The 21,332-nt window shown below is 41.8% G+C and overlaps 1 long non-coding RNA gene across 3 annotated transcripts; it reads left to right on the forward strand.

Moving 5' to 3' along the window:
* Positions 1 to 1,864: 1,864 nt before the first annotated feature.
* On the forward strand, positions 1,865 to 9,799 carry LOC123334908. 3 transcript variants are annotated; one of them, XR_006553108.2, is made up of 5 exons: positions 1,865 to 1,918; positions 2,222 to 2,438; positions 3,493 to 3,717; positions 4,495 to 4,628; positions 9,134 to 9,799. It is a non-coding gene; the product is annotated as an uncharacterized LOC123334908 (long non-coding RNA). The 3 variants fall into 3 exon arrangements; XR_006553106.2 differs by lacking the exon at positions 1,865 to 1,918 and having other exon boundaries at positions 1,996 to 2,438; XR_006553107.2 differs by lacking the exons at positions 1,865 to 1,918; positions 2,222 to 2,438 and adding an exon at positions 2,777 to 2,836.
* Positions 9,800 to 21,332: the final 11,533 nt, after the last annotated feature.

The raw sequence follows: 21,332 nt of genomic DNA on the forward strand, positions 1-21,332 counted from the left end.
TGCAAAAGCCACAGTAGACACAAGGTCAATCCCTGAGTCAGGAAGATCCCTTGGAGAAGGGAATGGCAACCCACTCCAGTATTCTTGCCTGGAGAATTCCATGGACAGAGGAGCCTGGCGGGCTGCAGTCCGTGGAGTCACCAAGAGTTGGACACCGACTGAGCAACTTTCACTCACTCAATTCATTGTTTACTGTAAGAGATGACTAATGTGGCTGATCCCACGCCCCACCTCCAGCTCCTCAGCCCTTACTGGGCAGGAAGTAGCTAATGGCTTCCAAATAGCTGGCTTTGTTTCACCTGGGCTCAGAAATTTGCATTTGGAAAAGGTTTATTTCCTGGTAGAGCATAGAGCCAAAAATATTTCATTTCACTGGGAGAAATACATGGAATATTGGAAATGCTGATGGAAAAGATGTAGAGAGAGAACTCTCTGGTAAGATGAAGGCATTCAGTGTTTGGCCCAAGTGGTGTAAGATCTAAGACTTTGAGAGATGATTCAGTAGGCAGATCAAGCTCATTAATGAATGCCAGAGGGGAGAGTAGAGAAAAGAACACAGATCGGTTACTCAGTCATCTCTGGTTGTGAAAATGGGTCAACCGAGGATGCTAAGCTATAGACTTCAGGAGCACTGAGGACATAAAGAGCAAACACTTCCAATATTGAGGAGCAGAGGAACAGTGCTAAAAATGGCCCAAAGTATGGTCAGTCCCACCACCACCCCCCCACCTCTTATGATTGCTGACCTGGGGGAGCTCTGAATGGGAGAGAAAAGTTGGAGGCACAGTATCAAAAGAGGAGGACTCCATAGGACAAGGATGTGAATCTAGAAATAAGCTGAGGGAAAAAAACAATATGAGCAACAGAGCAGATACCAACTGTGTAATGTGAACACCACAGGGATGAGATTGGGTGCTGCCAGTAGGTTGGCTAATAAGAAGCAAGTCAAAGCAGCCAAGGAGAAAGGGTGGTGTCCTGAGCTCTGGGTGTGGTTAACTGGGATAGTGGAGACTCTTGAGCAGGTGGCAAGAAGGAGACCATTCGAGGGAAAATCAGAATGAGAACTGGGGTGTCTAGTTGCTGTCACTCCCAGAGCAAGGTGCTTCAACGCAGGAAAGTCAAGTTCAAGAGGGGAGAAGTCAATGGCTACACTCAAACACACACACACACTTTTGTACACACACCCTAAGATTCCAAATGCAAGACCTGCAGTGAGTCATATCAATAGCAACAATTATTTGACCTGTCAGGTATGTTTATTCTTGAAATTACTAACAGCAGTGAAGATGTGGGAAAGCTTCATTCATATCTCCCTTTAAAATCTTGCTGTGCTCTATTGAAGGGTATACACTAGATTAGAATTCTGTTATCTTTTACTGAGGGAAGTTGAGACAGCAGTTTGGAAAAGTTCCAGGAAAGTAAGGAGTTACTTTAAGAAAGTGTCATAAAGGAGACTTCCGTGGTGGCCCAGTGGTTAAGACTTCGCCTGCCATGCAGGAGGTGAAGGTTCAATCCCTGGTCAGGGAACGAAGACCCCACATGCCTCCTGACCAAAACATAAAACAGAAGCAGTATTGTAACAAATTCAATAAAGACTTTTAAAAAAGAGTCATTAAAAAAAAAAAAAGCTTCATGTGCCAATTGAAAACAAATGATAAATTCCCAAAACAAGTTTAAAAAATTAGTGAACTAAAGAGATATGGGGGCTTCCCTTGTGTCTCAGCTGGTAAAGAATCTGCCTGCAATGTGGGAGACCTGGGTTCGATCCCTGGGTTAGGAAGACCCCTTGGAGAAGGGAAAGGCTATCCACTCCAGTGTTCTGGCCTAAAGAATTCCCTGGGGTTGAAAAGAATCAAACACGACTAAGCAACTTTCACTTTGACTTTCAAAGAAATACAAGAACTTCCCTGTCGCTCAGGTGGTAAAGAATCTGCTTGTGATGCAGGAGATCTGGGTTCAATCCCTGGGTTGGGAAGATCCTCTAGAGAAGGGAATGGCTACCCACTCCAGTATTCTTGCCTGGAGAATCCCATGGACAGAGGAGCCTGGCAGGCTACAGTCCATGGGGTAGAGAAAAGTTGGATATGGCTGAGCAACCAACACTAACTAAGCAAAAAGATATAGGGAATGGGCAATTTCTTTTTTCTGACAGGTAATATGTTTTGAATATTTGCTGTGTCCAGGTGCCATTGACTTGTTTTCACATCTTGTCCTCCTTAAGGTAAAGTTCCACCACCCTGGCTGGTCGCTGGCATTTGTCCCATTTAACAGATAAGGACATGGAGGCTTAGAGAGACTAACTCATCTGCCCCAGGTCACACCACACCTTCAACACTTGGGCTCCACCTAGTGCTGACCGACTGCAAAGCTCCTGTGTTGCATCGTCTACATCATTCCTCATCACAGGGCAGAGACTCACAACGCTGCTGTGCAGACAGGTACTCATTTCCCCCTAAGAGCTATTGGTGCTTACTCTTCCTCCGGCACTGTTCTCAGTGTTGAAATATTTAACAACTCAATCCTGACAAAGGCCCTATGCTGCAGGTGATTTCATTATCCATCAGCCCCCTCTCTGGGGCTTCCCAGGTGGAACTAGTAGTAAAGAACCTGCCTGCCTATGCAGGAGAGTTACGAGACCCAGGTTTGATTCCTGGGAGGAGGGCATGGCAACCCACTTCAGTGCTCTTGCCTGGGAAATCTCATGTACAGTCAATTCTAAAGGAAGTCAACCCTGAATATTCATTGGAAGGATTGATGCTGAAGTTCCAATATTTTTGTCACCTGATGCGAAGAGCTGACTCAGTAGAAAAGACCCCGATGCTGGGAAAGGTTGAAGGTAGGAGGAGAAGGGGGTGACAAAGGATGAGATGGTTGGATGGCATCAGTGACTCAATGGATATGAGTTTGAGCAAGCTCCAAGAGATAGTGAAGGAGAGGGAAGCCTGGCATGATGTAGTCCATGGGGTTGCAAAGAGACAGTCAGACACGATTTAGTGACTGAACAACAGCAGCTCCCTCTCCACAGATAAGAAAGCCCAGGCACAAATGAGTTAGATAATTCTGCCCATGGTCACGAGATTAGCAGATAGTTGAGCCACGAGACCAGGGCTTCCCAGTTGGTGCTAATGGTAAGAATCTGCCTGCCAATGCAGCAGACACAAGAGACCCGGTTTGATCCCTGAGTTGGGGAGATCCTCTGGAGAAGGAAATGGCAACTCACTCCAGTATTCTTGCCTGAAAAAATCCCAAGGACATAAGAGCCTAGTGGGCTACAGTCCATGGGGTTCCAAAGAGTCGGACACAACTGAGCACTTGTCAGTAGCAGCAGAGCCGAGAGAGCAAGCCAGGCAGCCTGGCTCCAGAGCTCATCGCATGGTGGGGTGCACAGCAGGCTGAGTGGCTGGTTTTGCTTCCCTCATGGAGACGGAAACAAGAAAAAGCTCAGATCAGAGCAAAGAGATGAAATATTTTTTTAATTTTCCTCTTCACAAGACTGTTTAGGAGACAAAGGACAACAGAACTGGGTTTTCTGTTAGCATGGATATTGGCAGGCTTAAGAAATTCAGATATGTGAAAGACACCTGGGATTTCATAGAAACTGAGAATTTCAGGATTCCCAGATGACTCCGTGAACCAAGGGCCTCTAAATGAAGCCAAATACGTCAGGAAAAGTTGTGATGGGATCAAGGGGTATGAGAAAGAGAAGAAAAATCTAAGGTAAGTTGAATCAAAGTATAAAATAAAATTAAAAATCATAATAAACATTTCCTGAGTATATCATCATATGCCAGACATTATTATAGATAACATTCTGCCCCTGGGCTGAATGGTCAGTAAATACCCTCAGACCCTCCTTCAGAACAAGGAATCAACAGCCAGTGGATGAAAGATTAGGTTAAATGACCTCTATCTCTGCACAGGCAGTTCATTTAAACATGTTATTAAGTAAATACAGGCCTACTCTTTGAATGATTCTAATCCTATGATTCTAAGAATAAAGCAAGATTCTAAGAACACAGCAAGGGAAACAAATTGCTTTTAGAGCCGCTTATAATAAAACAATGCAGGCAAACACACACACACACACACATACACATACACACAACTCTACACAGAAGATACTCATTACATGTTTGTGCAGAATTTAGGAAAAAACATACGGTCAGGGTTACACAAAGGAGAGAAAACAAAATTTCTGGGAAAATTTTCTGAGGAATACCAGCTGATCTAATGAGGCATAAGATGCAGCCAGAAGTCAGTATAAGATCTACTCAGGGCTCAAAAAGGGCTGAGGGATATACACTGTGATAAAGAACCTTCCTCCAATTTTTTTTTTCTCCATAAGCTAGAGGTCTCCTAAAAATGTCAGTACTTTATTTGATCACAGTGGTAAAACAAACAATGGGCATTGTATCTGAGTATGTCTGTGAAGCCTTGCTCATTAAAGTATCTATCGGAAATATATCTAATTGTAATATCTCTCCACCCATAAAGGCATAAATATTATGTTGAATATGACCCATTGCTTGATGGAAGCAAAAGGACTGATTGGAGTCACCTAGGAGTTCCTACGTTGCTAGGGTCTTTGGAGGAGTAAAGCTCCATCTTTCCCTTGGGATTTTTGAAAGGTAAGCAGTCAAGGTGAGGCGTGGTCCCGCTAATGGATTAATAAAGAGATCAATAAGATGTTAGTGATAAGGTCTTCCTCCTCCAGTTTGCCTCCAAACCATCCCTCAGGTCCTTGGTGAAGTAGCTGAGGCAGGCTTTGCAGGCTCGGGAGGCTGTGTCACCATACAGGAAACACACACACACCCAAGAGAGAGTGTTCGCTTCTGTATGTTTCATAAAAGCTCTAGGTGTGGCCATTACACCTCAGTTTAATGAAACTATAATTATATGCTGCTGCTGCTAAGTCGCTTCAGTCGTGTCGGACTCTGTGCGACCCCAGAGATGGCAGCCCACCAGGCTCCCCCATCCCTGGGATTCTCCAGGCAAGAACACTGGAGTGGGTTGCCATTTCCTTCTTCAATGCATGAAAGTGAAAAATGAAAATGAAGTCGCTCCGTCGTGTCCGACTCTTAGCAACCCCATGGACTGCAGCCTACCAGACTCCTCTGTCCATGGGATTTTCCAGGCAAGAGTACTGGAGTGGGTTGCCATTGCCTTCTCCGAGGAGGAAAAAAAACATTAAGAAGAAGCCCCAACTTGGTATTTTCATTAACAGCAGAAGCTTGTCCAGGTCAGGTGAACTCAAGTATTTCTTCCTAACAATGTCTCAAGCCTAAGGAAAGTTAAAGTAAGAAGATAAAGATTAAAGAAAGAAGCTGGCACTGTGCAACAAGTCTAGACTTCAAATTTTTCAATGTAATGAAAAAGCAAGAAACAAGGAATTAAAAAATATTTATAATGTGCCTATGGCATGTTATTTACATTTGGCGTGTACCTAACATTTATATGTGTTACAGATCTACCTTATAAGAATGTTAGAATCTGTTATAGACACAAGAAAGCAAATAAAGAGGATAAAGAAACTTAGAGGCAAGTCGCTGGAGACGTTGGCAGTGTTCATAAGATGCACTGAATATAGATAAATAAGTCAGTAACTTCTGAGATGCATACAAGTAGATAAAATGCAGCCTGCATGTGCCAGACAAAGATAGAAAGGGATGAGGGGTAAGGGAAAGGGAAGGAAAGGCACAAGGGGGAAGGGAGGGATGGAGAGGTATGGAGAAGTATGGGAAGGAAAAGAGGAAGAAGAGAAGAAGGATGGAGCTGGTGTGAGTGACATTGACCACAGAGAGCCAGGCCTCGGGAGCAGTTTCCAACGAAGGCAGCATAGCGAACACAAGCATGTAGTTAAAAGAGGCCTTGGGAGGATGAGTGATTATGAGACTATCATTAAAGGAGTGGTCCTGGTCAGCAGGGCTTAGAAGAGGGAGGGCTCTTGGCTCTTAACACAGGAAATTATTACAAAGCATTACCTATTGTCCCTAGACTAAATAAATAAAATGATTACTATCATTTTCAAACTCTTGGATTATATTTACGTTGAAATGAAATCATCTCTTTGGTTGATTACCTTGGGAACTGTCGGTCTTGGTGAATCTTTCCAGTCCATCCCTGAGTCCATAGCTTAATTAATCCCCATTAATTCCCACCACAGGAGGTCCTCATAGCTCATTAAAGTCAACTCATTATGTTTATGGATGGAAATAATGAGTTCTAAAGTTGATAAATAGTTTTCCTCACTGAACACTCCTAGCTGGGTAGAGACAGGATTTGAACCTGTGTGCTCATGGAATGAAAAAGCAGGACTCGAGAACCTAATATGAGGGATAGTTGAAACAGGAGTGTAAGGAAAGAACAACATTCCTGTTTGGAAGGAAGCTTTGGATACAAAGAAGCATAAGGAGAATCACAGAATGTCCAAGAAGCCCAAGCAAAGGGATCAAGGGCAGAAGACAACTTCATGAAGCCCATATTCCCCAGTTTTTGAGACTAAGGCTTAACTCCTTTTAAAAAACACATTAAGGAGTTGAGAGGAAGGCAAATAAGGAGATTGGGACACCGTCAGCCATCTGCTGTGCTGACCACCGAAGGCGTTCTCTTGATGCCACTCACCTTAGTGAAGCGATCACAGCCCAAGCTGCATTTGTGGCTTCACAGGCTCATCCACTTGGACCCACATAGAAAAGGCAGATCAGCCTCTTTTGATTTATTTGAGTTCAAGGAAAAGGTTGCTCTATAAGTTAGAGTGCCAATTTATGAATTTAAAATTTGATCATGAAAATTGTAATTGTCACAGGCTCTGGGGAGATATTCTTAAGCCTGCATAGCCTTTTACTTGGGAGAAGGGAGAAGAAGGTCACTCAGTACAGGTGGTTTGAATGGTTTACTGTATCATAGTGGGTTAATCTGATGCATCTCTTGGAGCAATAGAAATCCTCCTGTATCGAGGACCGTAAATTCTTAGTTGCAGCCCATGGGATCTAGTTCCCTGATCAGGGATCTAACCTGGGTCCCCTGCCTGGGGAGAGTTCACATGCTGCAACTGAAGATTCTTCATGACCCAACGAAGATCAAGGATCCCAGCATATGGCAGCTAAGACCCTGTGCAGCCAAACAAATAAATAAAAACATTTTGGGGGAAAGGATTACAATTCATTTCTGTGCGCATTCATCTATTCCTCCAGTGTATACCTTTGATATTATCATTCCACATGTGACATCCTGTTAGCTACCTTCTAAGTCCATAATAGAAGCTCCCCCGACAGCCTGAGAGAAGCTCTCCCTGCAGCATATTAAACATGGGATACCCCCCACTGGGAAGAGAGAGCCAATTAGTGTGTGGTGGTAGAGTCTTTTTCATCAATATATTTTTATTGAAGTATAGTTGATTTGTGCTTAGTTGCTTCAGTCATGTCTGACTCTGTGCAACCCTATGGACTATAGTCCGCCAGGATCCTCTGTCTATGGGATTCTCCAAGCAAGAATAATGGAGTGGGTTGCCATTTCCTCCTTCAGGGCACCTTCCCGACCCACAGATCAAATCCGTGTCTCCTGTATTGCAGGCAGATTCTTTACCCACTGTGCCACCTGGGAAGACAGTAGTTGATTTACAATGTGTTAATTTCTGCTGTACAGCAAAGTGATCCTCTTATACATATGTAGATACATTTATACATTTTTAATATTCTTTTCCATTATGGTTTATCATAGGATATTGAATGTAGTTCTCTGTGCTCTATAGTAGGACCTTGTTTATCCACCCTATATATACAAGTTTACATCTGCTAGGCCCAGCTTCCCGCTCCATCCCCCCCTCAGCCCCCTCCTCCAGGCAGCGTGGTAGAGTTTTAATAGATGAGCACTTAGGTCCCTTACTCCTTCTCCTAATTAAGCCCAAAACTCCCACATAATTATATCACCATTTATATAAAGTCTATTAATTACTTTTGTACCTCTAAGCGATATTCACACTTCACACATCCTTTCATCTTTATTCCTTTATCCTTTAAAAATGCATTGCTCACTTTATAATATGATGACACTGATATCCTAAACCTTTGTTTCTTTTTCTTCCTCCCATGCACTTAATTTATCATCTATAATTTTACTCCGACATTGTCAAGGTTGATATCACTTACATTCCATCTGGTAGCATAATCAGGTATGTTGTGCCATATCTGTAAGTGGACTCTGAAAGATGAAAATTAAAATGGTGTTTATATTATTATGACTTCATAAGTAATTGTCTACTGCAAAGTCATGCAGCTATAATTGCAATTACTCTCTTGTTTAATTTTTATTGATTTCCTGGGATTAAAATTCTGTTCTCCTTAAAGTGGTTGACTTTATCATATCCTTTATTTATTTATCCATGTTCTCTACCAAGTAAAATACTCTATTTTGACAGAAACTGCTAATTGTCTCCCAATATCTGCTCTCTACTTCTTCTACTCTCATAAACCACAATTAAGTTTAGTTGGGTACATGGAAACTGGAAATAAAAATTCTCTTTTCCAGATTTGCTTATAACAAGGCATAATCAAGTGATAATCAAGTGATGGAGCCCTGGTGATGAGATGTAAGGGCCAGTTGTGTGCAGCTTTCACTAAAAGTCCTGAAAGGAAGTCAATATGACCATTTGTTCCCTTCCCTCTGTTCTGCTCCTTGGCATGTCAGCGGGATGCCTTTCACTCAATCGTAGGCTATTAGTACTCTAGGTCCCCAGCCTCAGAGATCTAATGTCTGATGAGCTGAGCTAAAACTGACATAATAATAATAAAAATAAAGTACACAATAAATGTAACACACTTGAATCATCCCCAAACCATCCCCCCAACTCCATCCATGAAAAAATTGTCTCCCATGAAACTGGTCCCTGGTGCTTAAAAGGTTGAGGATTGCTGATGTAGGAAGTGCAAAGCAGAAAGTCATTCTGGGTCACAGATTATCATGCAGCTTCTACAACTGCCCTGAACTACTTACCTTCATGCTTTTATGTGAAAGAGAAATGTCTTTCTTGCCAAAAACCTCACCCCACAGCCTTTTTACCAGCTCTAGGCTGCCTCCCTCTGGACTTCTCTTATGCAAATTTTTTAAAAACTGTTTTTTGTTTTTTTTTTTTAAGCCAGGATGATTTAACATCTCTTACCAGCAGAAGAATGCATAACCTGACTGATGTAAACTCAGAAAGGACATCTTTGTTTTAGACACTTGCTCATTGACTGTATAAGACAACACATGGATGGTGCTCACAGTTAATTTCAGGGCACAGATGTAGGAAACACAGAGGAACACAAGGACTGCTGGAGGGTCTGGTGCCAGTGATTCATCATCAGACATGTTACAGAGCTGAATCTCAGTGCAAAACAATGGCTGCCTTTAACAGACGAGGGTGCACTCCAGGACAGGAAGAACAGATGGAAAAGAAAAGAAGAGAATCAATCTGCTAACGTAAGATGTTCCGTGTAGCCAATGTTTCATCCCAAAGATCCTGAACGTATAGAAAAAGTCAAGGCGGAGGCATACCTGGACAATTGGTTTACTTGTTCAACCCATGTTCTCTTTGTCCTCTGATTTCCGGACCTAGCTTTCTAATAATCATAACATTCACATTTTCATACTCACAGCTATCCTTTTAAATACCCTCCATGTTTATTAAGCTAGTTCTTTCCTCTTTATTCTTTTTGTCATGCGAGTGTATGTTCCTCGGTTCTTTGTCTCATCACAACAAAGATTTGGAGTGACGGACATTAAAGCCCCCTCGGCATGTCACAGCTCTCGGATCTTGGACAGACCGTGTTATAGCTCTCAGATCTCAAAAGGACCATGTTATAGCTTAGACAAATCAGTGTTACAGCTCAGTGTTACAGCTCTATTTTATTTAGAAGATAGCAGGAAAATCCATCTTTGAGGCGTGAGGGCACGTCGATCCAAAGACATGAAGAGAAGAGCACCCCAGCGCGTGGAGGAGAGACAGAGAGAGAGAGAGAGCTAGCTTTGGCTCCTCTTTTTATATGTTTATCTCCCCCTGGGCCTGTCCTATGTAAATTGGGCCAGCCAGGAGTGTTGTTTGTTTTACCTGAGGTCCTCACTCAGGTCCTCGGACCTTCTTTTGTTCTATTTTCTCGGGCTTTTCCCTTGTCTTTTAGCCACCGCCGTTTTGGACTCCTTTTCCCTATTCTACCTACCTAACATTTTCAAAGCTCTGTCCCTTCCTTCCTGCCAACTCATTACCAAAACCCTCAGAGCTTTTGAGTAAACCGGAACCAGAAACATGCCCTCTCAGCACTCAGAAGGTATTCATAAAAAGCTTCGGTGGGGGTGGGGAACAGAAAATCACTTAGCCACAGGGATGGTGTACAGGGAGGAGACAATGGCAGTCTTGTGGATAAATTGCTCACACACAGATGTTCAGATAAATCTGTAATTAAAAGGAAATGTGAATGCTTAGGCCAGGGGAAATAAATTTCCCGAGGCCAATTCTTTGCTGGTCTCTTTGATCTTCTACAGTAATGGGTCAATCAGACCACTTGCCTAAAGCTAAGATTCTGCCCATGTGATGTGGTTCCTTCCCCTGTGTCCTCACTAGGGCCTGGGGGTTCAGATCACTCTTGCATTCAAGAGGCCTGGATTAGAAAGAGAGAGTGCAACAACACTTAACACTTAAATACTACATAAATACCACATAGGGAAGGAAATCTTTTCCCTTCTTCTATTCTAGGTTCTTTAGCTGGTCTAGCAATTAAATTGGCATCAGACAGATCAACAGAAGAAAAAAATAAATTTCATACATATGGGAATCCCAAAGATAGGAGGCTCTAAAACAGGCAACTGAAGTTTACATGCCATTCTGAGCAAAGAAGAAGAGGGTAAGGGTTTGGGGACTTCAAAGGGGAGGAAGACAATTTAGGGAGATGGGGAGAGCAGAAGTTTGCTATGCTCTGCAGCTAAGTCTTTCTGATCTAAAAAGTTAGCCCTGGGGCTTCCCTGGTGGCTCAGTGATAAAGAATCCACCTGCCGATGCAGGAGACCCAGGTTTGATCCCTGGTCTGGGAAGATCCCACACGCCGTGGAGCAACTAAGTCCTTGGGCCACAACTATTAAGCCTGTGCTCTAGAGCCTGCGAGTGATGACTTCCGAAGCCCATGTACCCTAGAGCTTGTGCTCTGAAACAAGAGAAGCCCCTCACAAAGAGGAACACGTGCACTTCAACTAGAGAGAAGCCCAGCCCAGCACAACCAATAAAAAAGCTCTCTCTTATACTAGCTCTCTTCCTGCTACAGGCCCTCTATCTAAATTCTTTTAGGCAATAAGTGGAAAGGAAAACAAACAAATATACCTCTTCCTGAGTCTGTGAGGCCTTGCTTGTCATCAGCTCATAACAATCCACATGACAAAGTAGTATATTTTGGGGTCACATAATCCACTCCCCCTGAAGTCACCTCTGTGTAATTTTACATATAGTGTCTCCTTTAATCCTCATAATGATTCTGAAAGGCAGCTATCTGGTACGTTTAATTTTTTAAAAAATTCATTATTTTTAAAATTAACTGCATATTTAGATTGTCGTGGACATGTATGAACGCTAATGTTAATGCTAAGTCACTTCAGCCGTGTTCGACTCTTTGTGATCCTATAGACCGTAGTCCAGGGCCCGGGGAGCCTGGTGGGCTGCCGTCTATGGGGATGCACAGAGTCAGACATGACTGAGGCAACTTAGCAGCAGCAGCAGACTGTAGCCCACCAGGCTCCTCTGTCCATGGGATTTTCCAGGCAATAATACTGGAGTGACTTGTCACGCCCTCCTCCAGGGGATCTTCCCAATCCAGGGATCAAACCTGTGTCTCTTACATCTCCTGCATTGGCAGGTGGATTCTTTACCACAAGTGCCACCAGGGAAGCCCAGACATGTACAAAGTATATGTTTAATCTTTATAAGACTGATACCTAGACCATTTTACAGTTGAGGAAATGAGCACTTTTAGATTTCCTAAACTACAGTTTAAGAAATGAGCACACAAGATAACAGTTTGAACAAAATATTTTTTTGCACTCCACACCCCGAAAAGAGCAACAAGCTATTGAAATATAAGTTTTGGTAATGAGCATAAAAGAGAAGAAATTAATATGCTTGCTGAATACTGGAAATATAAGGAAAATACTAGCAAATCAAGATTTTATGAGTTTGTGAAAAATCAAAGATATGCATGCATGCTAAGTTGCTTCAGTCTTGTCCAACTCTATGTGACTCCCTGGACTGTAGCTCTCCAGGTTCCTCTGTCCATGGGATTCTCCCAGCAAGAATACTGGAGTTGGTTGCCATGCCTTCCTCCAAGGGATCTTCCCAACTCAGGGATCAAACCCATGTCTCTTACATCTCCTGCATTGGCAGGTGGGTTCTTTACCATGAGTTCCACCTGGGAAGCCTAAGAGCAAAGATGGCTACAGCCAAATTGAGATATGAGAGTAAAGAGAGACACAGTTCAGCACAGGTAAAGGAGCAAGTCACAGCTGAGGCAGAACCACAGCAGCTGTGGACAGAGTCCACACGGATGGACTTAAGTCCATCCTTAAAGTCCACAGGGATGGAGGTAGTCAGAGCTTGAGAAAGAACTTAATACAAGACAATTGGTGTCAAAGCTGTATACTCAATGACTGCTGAGTCAGAGCCTCCTTTCAGACCTCTGCACATATGAATGTGTTTAAGGAAAATGTCTGTAACATAAAGCTGGAAAAATACCTATCAGAGGAATTAAACTTAAGTTTAATCAAACTTAAAAGAGGGGCAATGACTTCAAGAGAAGAGGTTGCCAGCTTGCTTATCTTACAGTAAAGCCTGGTAGTCCACATACCACACCCACAAAGAGCATGTGCAGTCAATCTTCTCGTGCAGGGGAAAGACCACACTATCAGGAGAAATGTTGTCAGTTACAGGTCACTTATGCTTATTTCATGAACATGATTGGATGATGGAGTATCAGCGTGTGCGTCTGTGTGCTCAGTATCAGTAGATACTTGGTTTTCCAAGAAAAACAGCTGTGGCAATGACTATGCTATAGATTTATCATATCATTTTATTAACCTCTTGGAAGTATAGGAAAATAATGTTTCCCAGATCCCTTGCCTCCAGATCCAGCCAGCCAACTAATTCTGAATATGGAGTGTGAGCAGAAACGTGCCATTTCCAGGCTTGGTCCCAAACATCAAATCTCCCACATGTGGTCCTCCTCTCTCACTGTTGTGACATCAGTGGGAAGGTTTATGTGGCCATGTCCTGGGTCTCAGAATCATCTTTCATTAGAAGAGCTGTCCAGGTGAGCTTCCCGACCGGGAAGATATGCCTTGGACATTACATGAAGAGGGAACTAAGCAGACACACACAAACGTCTACAGGGTTAAAACACTAAGAACTGGGGGATTGTGTCACAGGTGTTATCAATTACTCTTACTTATGTAGTAACATAAAGGCAAGGGAAAGTGTTAGTCAGTTATGTCCGACTTTTTGTGACCCCATGGACTGAAGGACATAAAGGAAAAGACCAAGTCAAAACAGAATATTAACTCCAGAGGAGACAGAGATAATTCAGGCTGTTTGCACAAACATCCAACAAACACTCTATAATAAGAACAGAAGAGAGTTTTGCTGCTGCTGCTGCTGCTGCTAAGTCGCTTCAGTCGTGTCTGACTCTGTGCGACCCCATAGACGGCAGCCCACCAGGCTCCCCCGTCCCTGGGATTCTCCAGGCAAGAACACTGGAGTGGGTTGCCATTTCCTTCTCCAATGCATGAAAGTGAAAAGTGAAAGTGAAGTCTCTCAGTCTCGTCCGACTCTAGCAACCCCATGGACTGCAGCCTACCAGGCTCCTCTGTCCATGAGATTTTCTAGGCAAAAGTACTGGAGTGGGGTGCCATTGCCTTCTTAGGAAGAGAGTTTTATTCAAGCTAAACTGAGGACTACAGTTTGGGAAACAGCCTCTTAGCAGCTCTGAAGGGGCTGCTCCAAAGAGGTAGGGAAAGAGCCAGTATATACGTGAAATCCTTTGGCTGTAAATACCCATATTCTGGGACTTCCCAGGTTATTCAGATGTAAAGAATCCACCTGCCAGTGCAAGAGACATGAGTCTGATCCCTGGGTCAAGAAGGTCCCCTGGAGAAGGAAATGGAAACCCATTCCAGTATTCTTGCCTGGGAAATCCTAAGGACAGAGGAGCCTAGTGGAATACAGTCCATAGTGTCGCAAAAGAATCAGACACAACTTAGTGACTAAACCATAACAATCCATAGTCTAATATACATCCTGGTAAAAGATTACTGCTGATCGCAAAGAATAGATATCTCAAGTGAATGATTTTAGTGTTTTTCCAAGTATGGGAAGAAGCAAGAATCTGAGATCACTGAAATTCTTCATTAGATATGCATCTTAACTATGTAGGAGCCAGAGTCTATAAATTCAAAGCAGAGAATGCTTCATCCTGTTTCTCCGAGCCTGAATTTCCCTCAAGGCACACTGCTGGTGAGTGACTGCAGTGGATCGCAACACAACTCTTTGTAAAACTGGATGAGTGACAATCTTTCCTTTAACATTAAAGTAGATGCATAAGGTATGTTTATTGGGCCATAAGACAGGCTGCTTTAGTTAGCATTAAGTACAAACCAAATTATGTATAAGCCACAATGACGTCTCCATATCTCAAAATTTCTTACATCAAGGGCAAAGACTAGGACCTTAACTGAAATCCAAGTCTCTTTTATTTCTTTTCAGAAATATTTGAGCATATATTATGTCCACTGGTTAACAAAAGGATAAAACAGAAAAAAAAATCAACAAGAGAGAGTCATTAGAAGTGAAAAACTTTTACTTAAATGAAAATTTCAGGAGAAAAATTGAAAAATGTTGGCCCTCCAAAAAGTAAACAAGCATATAAAAAAAGATGAAAAGCATGAGGGTGAAAGTTAAGCAGTAATGGGTACATATTTTGACATATATTCATAAAGTGGTCCCTGTGTTAGCTTGAGTGAATGGTCCCCATGACCAAAGAGAAGTCTGGGGGTTGTTACATAATGACGTTGACCAGGACTGTGCCTAGAACCCAAAGCAACACTGGAGTGCCTCTAGTGTTTCTCTGTCCAGTACTCATAGACAGTGGAAGCTGCAGCATCCAGGACCCTACAGGCTCAGATCCCCTGGGAATGAAGGTGTGATTCATCCAACCAAAAAAGAACTCTGTCTTGCTAAAGTGCTGGTGGAGGGTAAAGTGAAAGTAGAATTGAGTGGGGAGTGTATAAGAAGGGTGCAATGACTATTCGTTTAGACCTCATGACCAGCTATAGAAGCAAGGACTGAGGCAGCCACGTTTTGGGTTATTCAATGCTTTCTTTTCCTTCCTTCCCTGCAACATACTCATGAGAGGAAGAGCTCTGGAATAGGGGCTGACATGTTGGTTTTCAAGCACGTCCCACTCAAACCACTGCTCCATACGCTAACAATAAGATAACTGTCTTCTCTGATCCTTGGACTCTGGCATACACATGAACAATTGCTAATTTCTCCATAGACAAGCAGAGTATATCAGTTAGGATAACATTCCTGGCTGTAACAGGCAAACTCTAAACTTGATAATGGCACATCCCTGGTAGAAGTTTCTTTCTTACTCAGGGAAACTCCTAAATGGGCTTTCCAGGTGGCTCAGTGGTAAAGAATCCACCTGCAATGCAGAAGATGTGGGTTCAGTTCCTGGGTTGGGAAGATCCCCTGGAAATGGAAATGGCAACCCATTCCAGTGGGAAATCCCATGGACAGAGGAATCCAGTAGGCTACAGTCCATGGCATTGCAAAAGAGTTGGATATGACAGTGACTAAACAACAAAAGCCTTAAATGGGTATTCCTGGTTGATGGCTAGCACCTCTCAAAGGAATAATTCAGAGACTGGGGTGTTGTTATTTTTCTCATCTTCCTCTTTTAAAAAATGTGTTTCCCAAGATCCTTCTATTCATTTATATCAGGTCAGTAAAATGGCATCACCAACTCAATGGACATGAATTTGAACAAATTCCAGGAGATAGTGAAGGACAGAGAAGCCTGGCTTGTTGCAGTCCATACCGTCACAAAGAGTCAGACATGACTTAGTGACTGAACAAAAAAAGAGACCACAGATAAAGAATTTTGTTGTTGTGTGCATGCTCCGTTGTGTCTAACTCAGTGCAACCCTTTGGACTGTAGCCCATCAGGCTCCTCTGTCCATGGGATTTTCCAGGCAAGAATATTGGAGTGGGTTGCCATTGCCTCCTCCAGGGAATCTTCCTGACCCAGGTCTCCTGAATCTCCTGCATTGGCAGGCAGATTTTTTACCACTGTGCCTGTGGTATTAAGCTGTCTATTAAGCTTCTTCACAGGAGGTGACACAGGTTATATCTAGTTGCAAACATGATGAGTTGCAAACTCAGCACATGGTCCCTCCCCTCTGAATTCTCTCCCTTCGGTTTTACCGTCTCTTTTTTATTTCCCCAGATCCTCCTCCTTTTATCTCAGAGTGCACATTAAAGTCTTCAAGTGGCCTTCCAGGCAAAGTTATATGGTGATTTTTACATTTTAGGGAAAAGGAACACGGGTATTAACAGATATGACCATTATCTAAAGAAAGGTAACTCAGGGGTCTTTGCATCCTTTTTTAAAGATACATGTCTGCTTGTACTGAGAGCAATAAGCCTTATCTGCCAATGCTTTCTTAAGGGACCTGGTTTGCTTACACTTTTGCTTCATTAGTAAATTAGAAATAAAATTATTCTTTAATATCTTAAACAAGACAAAAATAATTGTTAGGACATCCCTGGGCCGTCCAGTGGTTAAGACTCTGTGCTTCCGATGGAGAGGGTGCTGGATCAATCCCTGGCCCAGGAACTAAGAGCCCATGTGCCTCAGGGCATTAAAATTAAAAAAAAAAAAATTGTTAAGGGATTTCCCCATAAGACTCCTGGGAAAAAAACGTAAGTGTCCTGCCCCAGGGACAGTAGCCTTTATTACCATGATACATCCGCCTTTTGGTAGAACAGGAATCTGAGGAGATAGAGCTGTGAGGCCACCACCAACACCTCTGCTGTCATTATCCACCCACTGGCACCCCCTGCCCTGCCTCAGACCGATAACCCCAGAAACAGGAAGTAGCGTTTCTGACAGCTGCATCCTTGACCAGTACATTTTATTGAGAAGAAAGTGTGGTATCATGAAATTTCCACCTAATTGCTATTTTAGAAGTAATTAAATACAACCCCCTAAACACTCACCCCTTTATTATGTAAAGCAATTTAGCCCTGCTCCTGCTGCTATACCCGAATTTACATAAGCATATAATTGTTGCTGTTGTTCAGTTGTTAAGTCATGTCCAACTCTGCAATCTCAAGGACTGCAGCATGCCATGCTTCCCTGCCCTTCACTATTTCCAGGAGTTTGCTCAAACTCTTGTCCATTGAGTCAATGACGCCAGCCTATCATCTCATCCTCTGTCGCCCCCTTCTCCTCCTGCCCTCAGTCTTTCCCACCACCAGGGTCTTTTCCAATGAGTTGGCTCTTCGCATCAAGTGGCCAAAGTCTTGGAGCTTCAGCATCAGTCCTTCCAACGAATAGCCAGGGTTGATTTCCTTTAGAATTGACTGGTTGGATCTCCTTGCTATCCAAGGGACTCTCAAGAGTCTTCTCTAGCACCACAGTTTGAAAACATCAATTCTTTGACGCTTAGCCTTCAGCCAAAAAATTCAAAGTGACAGCCGCCCTGATGTAAGAATTGGATTCAGAACGCAGCTTGGGAGCAATTTGCTGTATCTGAGTATACACGATGCAGTTGCTCTTCCCCCAAGTAGCTCACCAACACATTTCCTCCAAACACAACAAAACAAAACTTTCCCCAAAGAGAATTTTCAAACCAGCTGCCAAGAGGAAAAAAACCCCCAAACATTCTCTATCATATTATACTAACTTCTATTGCTTGAATGTTGTTTCTCTGCCAACCAGTTTCTCAGCAGCCTTTTTGTGAAACTATTCAATGGCATTTAGCAGATGGGAAAACCCTAGATCATGGAGAAAGACATACATCATAAGCATACACAAACTTATTAGAGCCCCAACAGAAACAGTCTTAATCATTTATTTACAAAAACATGAAATTGTTTCTATTTGGAAAAACAGACTAAGCGGCACAACCAGAGAATGCACTTCTTAATAACAAAGCAGATTAAGAAAGAATAGGCGCACAGTAAAATAACTTCAATATAGTTAATGTGAACTAGAGAAATTCCCCATTTTAAGCAGCACTGAATCTACCAGCCTCACCAGCATTATCATTACTACTAAAAAAAGAGAAAAAAGCATTTGACTAGAAGGAGATTTGATTTTTAAATATGCTTACAGAATGTTTGTCAATATTCTGCCAGGTATTCAGAATCTAAAGCATCCAGCAAAGAAACTATTCTTAAATCTTAAACTCTAGTCAAAAGAGAAAAGAAAAAAAATCAGAACAAGTCTCACTTTTCTTTGTTGTTTATCCCTTGAACAGTTAAAAACTGCTTGAAAAGTTTTTTGCAAGTTATTAGGTGTATATATCCATAATACTTCCCACGCTGTTAATTTAAACCTAGACAGTGTATTAAAAAGCAGAGACATCCCTTTGCCAACAAAGGTCTGTATAGTCAAAGGTATGGTTTTTCCAGTAGCCATGTATGGATGTGAGAGTTAGACCATAAAGAAGGCTGAGCACAAAAGAATCGATGCTTTCAAACTGTGGTGCTGGAGAAGACTCGCGAGACTCTCTTGCACAGCAAAGTGATCAAACCAGTCAATTCTAAAGGAAATTAGTCCTGAATATTCATTGGAAGGACTGGTGTTGAAACTGAAGCTTCAATACTTTGACCACCTGATGCAGAACCGACTCACTGGAAAAGACCCTGATGCTGGGAAAGATTGAGGACAAGAGAAGAGGGTGAAAGAGGATGAGATGGTTGGATGCCATTACAGACTCAATGAACATGAGTTTAAGCAAACTCAGGGAGATAGTGAAGGACAGGGAAGCCTGGCCAGCTGCAGTTCATGGAGTCGAAGAGTTGGACACAACTTAGCGACTGAACAACAACAAAATATGTGTATTTTCAGAGTAAACTTTGTTTATTTACCACGGTTCTCAGTCTTCAGATGAATCGCCTAAAATCAAAATGTGTGGCCATACCCCTTCCTAAATCACTCAATCCCTATCAAGTTCAAATTAAAGAAAATGATGTGTCTCAGAGAGCATTAGGAATAATCACACTTTCTACAACCTATAATTTGATCATGAATAATTATGTGATGTAACAATAGAATAATTGGACTTGTTTCTCGGTGTTTCTGTGTGGCCTAGTCATGCCACATTTGCTAAATTATATTTTTAAAAGACCTATTAAAATTAGTCAGCTTTATAAATGTCATGGCTAGAAAAGATTTAGATAATTGCAAAGCATGTGGTACTCAAGATTGTATTTTAGTTTTCTTCCATAATACTAGAAAAAATAATTCAATAAAAATTTTTACACCAAATTATTTCAATGAGCTAGACACCACTGGAGATAAGCAAACCTGACAGGGAAATCATTATGGGTCATACAGTCCCAGGGAAGAGAAAAGCATTCCTTAAACCCCCCACAAATAAATACATATTTACAAACCAGGATAATGTGATGGTAGAAAAAGCATAATCATCAGTGTGTGAAAATAATAGGATTTCAGAAGTTTTCCCTAAACCAACCATCTGTGAGCTAAGGTTGTTATATTGTTATAAAATATATGTAACTTCACATTTATCGTTTTAATCACAATTCAGTAGCATTAAATACATGCACCGTGCTATGTAACCATCACCGCTATCTATATCTAAAACTTGTTCATTTTCCCCAACAAAACTCCCTACCCATTAAGCAATAATTCTCCCTCCCTCTCTCCGAGCCCCTGGCAGCCTCTGTTTTATTTTCTGTCTCTATGAATTTGCTTTTTCTAGCTACCTCAAAAAACTGGAGGAGAAGGGGACAACAGAGGATGAGATGGTTGGATGGCATCACTGACTCAGTGGCATGAGTCTGAGCAAGTTCCAGGAGATGGGGAAGGACAGGGAAGCCTGGTGTGCTGCAGTCCATGGGGCTGCAAAGAGTCAGACACGACTGAGCAACTGAACAACAAAAAACTGTACAGTATTTGTCCTTCTATAACTGGCTTAATGTTTCCAAGGTCCATCCATGTAGCATATATCACAGAGTCATTCTCTTCACTGGTTGAGCAATATTTCATTATATGCGTATACCACGTTTTGTTTATCTGTTCATTAGTTGATGGACACTGGAATTGTTCCAACCTTTTAGCTATTGTGAATAATGCTGCTATGAACATTGGTGTGCAAATATCTATTCTAGTTCCTGCTTTCAATTTTGGGGGATATATTCTTAGAAGTTAAATTGCTGGGGCATGTGGTAGTTCTACATGTCACTTTTTATAAAATCACAAAATTGTTTGCCACAGCTGCTATATCATTTTACATTCCCTACCAGCAATACACAAGCAGTCCAATTTCTCCTCAAGCAACACTTTCTATTTTTCATTTTTAAAATTATAGCCATCTTAGGAAATATGAAGTGGTATCTGATTGTTGTTTTTATTTGCATTTCCCTAATAATGAATGATAATGAATATTTTTTTCATGTGCTTATTGGACATTTGTATATCTTCTTTGGATAAATGTCTGTACAAGTCCTTTGCCCATTTTTGAATTGGACTGTTGGGTTTTTGTCGTTGAGTTTGAGGAGTCCTTTATATAATATGGATAATAAACACATCAAATATTTAATTTGCAAATATTTTTTCCATTTTTTACATTTACATTCAGCTCAAAGCTGAGACTTTTAAGAATAAATAGGAGTTATCTAGATGACAAAAGAGAGAGAAAAAAAATCTCTCTAAGTTGAAAGATTAGTCTGAGCAACGGTAAATATTACCTTTCCCCACCAAGGAATGTAGCATTGATATCTCATTTTTCTGTTCCTCTTACATAGACTGCATTAAATTAATCTGATATCTAACATTTCTTTGGGGAGATATGCTGAGTTATTTACTTTACTCTGGGGTCGTCAACAGAATAATACAGGGTAGCACTAAATCCACCCTCCACTTCATCTTGCAAACAAAATGAGTCATAAATGTGCCACTTTGATTTTTCTTCCAGTATCCAATAGGTAGTAGTGATTCAGAAAAGCACAGTTCACAAGACCAAACATTAATTCTCATAAAAACACAGAACAAAATTATAAGGAGAAA

This window comes from Bubalus bubalis, chromosome 8, assembly GCF_019923935.1.
Source record: "Bubalus bubalis isolate 160015118507 breed Murrah chromosome 8, NDDB_SH_1, whole genome shotgun sequence".
NCBI lineage: Eukaryota > Metazoa > Chordata > Mammalia > Artiodactyla > Bovidae > Bubalus > Bubalus bubalis.